Source organism: Numida meleagris, chromosome 24 (assembly GCF_002078875.1).
Source record: "Numida meleagris isolate 19003 breed g44 Domestic line chromosome 24, NumMel1.0, whole genome shotgun sequence".
In the NCBI taxonomy this organism is placed as follows: domain Eukaryota; kingdom Metazoa; phylum Chordata; class Aves; order Galliformes; family Numididae; genus Numida; species Numida meleagris.
In genome coordinates this window covers 888,934-891,522 of record NC_034432.1, presented here as the reverse complement: position 1 = coordinate 891,522, position 2,589 = coordinate 888,934, and the positions used below count along the sequence as shown (strand labels likewise).

Here is a 2,589-nt window from a genome sequence, read left to right as displayed (position 1 = left end):
CTTTCCCTTCTTTTTCATCATTTCCTCCGCGTTCGTTCATCCCGTCCGTTCACCCCAGAGAGCCGGGCTGCGTTCAAAGCGGCCCAAGTTATTATTTATTTGAAGCGGCAGGCTTTTTTTTTTTTTTTGTTGGTATTGGTGTTGTCGGTTTTTTTTTTTGTTTTGTTTTGTTTTTTTGCAGTCGTTTTGTTTGGCGAGCGTTAAACGCATCCGTGGGTGGGGATCCGTCCTTTTGGTCTTTTACGCCTCTTAAATTGCGGGTGCAAATTCGGTTCGCTTTGACCGTCACCGCCTTGGACGTCTTCTTTTGACAGAGCTCGGGGTTATTTAAAAAAAAAAAATAATAATAACGCGGCCTTCATCCTCAGCACCTGCAGAATGCCATTTCATTTGCAAACGGAACCCCATTAAACCGGACAGGGGCTCGATCCGGAAAACAGGCTGCTCCTGCTCGGCCGTCTCGTAATTCTGCTCCAAATCGTGTTTCCCGAGGGCCTGATTCTGCCCGTGGCGCTGATGCTCTGCCCGGGTTGCAGCCGCAGGGCCCCGCTGTAGCTGCGTGCTGGCAATTACGGCTCCCACCGCTAATTGTTGCCTCTCTGTTTATTCGTTTCCTCCCTCGTTCCCTCTCTAAAAGCCTGGAAGCCCCTGGAGAAGAGGAGGTTGGCCTTTCCCTGCTTGTGCTGTAGACTTCAGGGGTTGGTTGTTATCTTTGGTTATCTAGCTGTATGAGTGGTGTCAATTCTTCATAAAGCTAGATAACCGAAAGTAAAAATAACCCCATTACACGCCTGAGGAGGATGTGGAGAAGAAAGGGAATTCGTCGAAAGGAAGAGGAGGAAAACAAAAAAAAAAAAAAGAAAAAAAAAAGAGAAAGAAATAGAAGGAAAGAAAGAAAGAAGATAAAGGAAACGAGAGGCGGAGACAGACACACACACACACAAAAAAAAAAAGAACTGAGAGGGGAGAGAGGAAAAAAAAAAAAAAAGACAACTTTTTGAGCCTGGAGTTAAAAACCGAGGTAGGATTTCATGATTTCTTTCTTTCGAGACCCCGTTTGTCTGCTGTGATTTATTATTTTTTTTTCCTTAAGAAAGCGTTTTCTGGTTCTGCCTTGAGCGAGACGAGGACGTTGCCGCTCGTTTTCCCCCGGCTGCTCGCTGTAATTGAATTAACAAAGTAAAACTTCCAATCAGATTCGGAATTAGGGAAGCCCAGGACCCAGACCGCAGATCGAGGATGAACTCTCGTTGCGTAACTGCTCGTGTAGCACCAGAGAACCCATAAATCAATACAGATTACAGCGCTGGATTATCTGTTTAATAAAGCAGCAACCGAGCACTGTTTATTAATGGTTGTTTTGCAAATATGAACACTNCCCGCCCCCACCTCCCGCAGTCCCACGCGAAGCTGAGCTGGGAAAGTTTGAGAAGGGCCGGGCACGGACCGAGCTCCACCGCCCGCTGCCGTGACTCCCTCCGCTCCCCGACCCCCAGAATTTCGGGGCGGGGATGAAGGACCGAGGTCTCCTCCTCACCCTCCCTTTCCAAGGAAGGGAGGCCCGTGCGAGGAGGGGCTGGGCAAAATCCGGCAATTCCAGGTGCCTTCGTTTGCCTCCTCCTTCGCCCCACTCGTGCACGGCCAAGTGCCGACCCTGGGGGGGGTGATAGGGGGGGGGGCACAGGCGCTGCCGGGGGGGCTCCGTCCTCTGCCCAGGGCCGCTCACGGGGCTCCCCGAGCCCCCCAGCAAACGGGATGGGATGAGAGCAGCGTGTCACCGCGCGTGGGGACATTCACGCAGGTGACCTGAGATGAGAAGGGCCACGTCCCCCACCCCCCACCCCCCCACCGCCGGCCGGGATGGGACCCCGCTGCCTCCCCGCTCTGCGGCTGGGGTAGGATTTTGGGGTCGGAGGAGGGAAGTGATGACGGTAGCTCCAGGGTCGCCGTGTCCGCAGCTCGTTTTGGACCGGCACATCCCGATGGGTGCGTCTGAAACCTCCCTCCCCTCGCCCCCCAACCCCCCCGGTGTGGTCCCGCTCCTCTCCGTGCTCCAGCTCCCCACCGCAGGGCAGCACATCTGGCCAGATGTGAGCGGCCCGGCTCCGGCTTTTTTCTCCGCACGGCTTTTCCAGCCGGGAGCGAACAGAATTTTTCTTCTTCTTCTTTTTTTTTTTTTTTTCTTTTCCCCCTCCCTTTTTATTCCCTATTTATCTCGGAAATCCGCATCCCCCGCGACGTGTCCTTAATTCTCCTCGCAGGCGCGGGGAGATCGCGCTCGAGCGGTTGCGCACGGTGGGGGGAAAAGGAAAAAGAGCAGCGGGCAGCATCGTGCGCTGCGCGGCCAGGAGCTCGGGAGCCGCTGCCCGCCCCCAAATTGCGCCTTTATATTTGATTTTATTTTTATTTCGGCGCAACGATTCGCGCAGATTTTAAAGCCGGCCCCCATCTCACCGTCCCTTAAGCCTCCGATCCCTCGCCTCGGTCCTCGCTTGCTGCTCATTGTATTTGTTTGCATTTTTGTCTGGCTTCGGTTTGCGTAAGCGACTTTGTCGAAAAGCAGCAAACCATGGAGCGGGGTGGGGGGGG

The 2,589-nt window shown here is 53.8% G+C and overlaps 1 protein-coding gene and 1 long non-coding RNA gene across 2 annotated transcripts in view; one reads left to right on the top strand and one right to left on the bottom strand.

Annotated features, from left to right (window-relative positions):
• LOC110388003 (feather keratin 2-like) overlaps positions 1-2,589 on the bottom strand; it is a 906,242-nt gene that overhangs the window by 320,272 nt on the left and 583,381 nt on the right. The gene's annotated exons all lie outside the window — the stretch shown is intronic.
• The window catches only part of LOC110388026, a 22,845-nt gene continuing 21,204 nt past the window's right edge, over positions 949-2,589 (top strand). The window contains exon 1 of the long non-coding RNA XR_002432764.1: positions 949-1,021. This is a non-coding gene — a long non-coding RNA (uncharacterized LOC110388026). The remainder of the gene's footprint in view (positions 1,022-2,589) is intronic.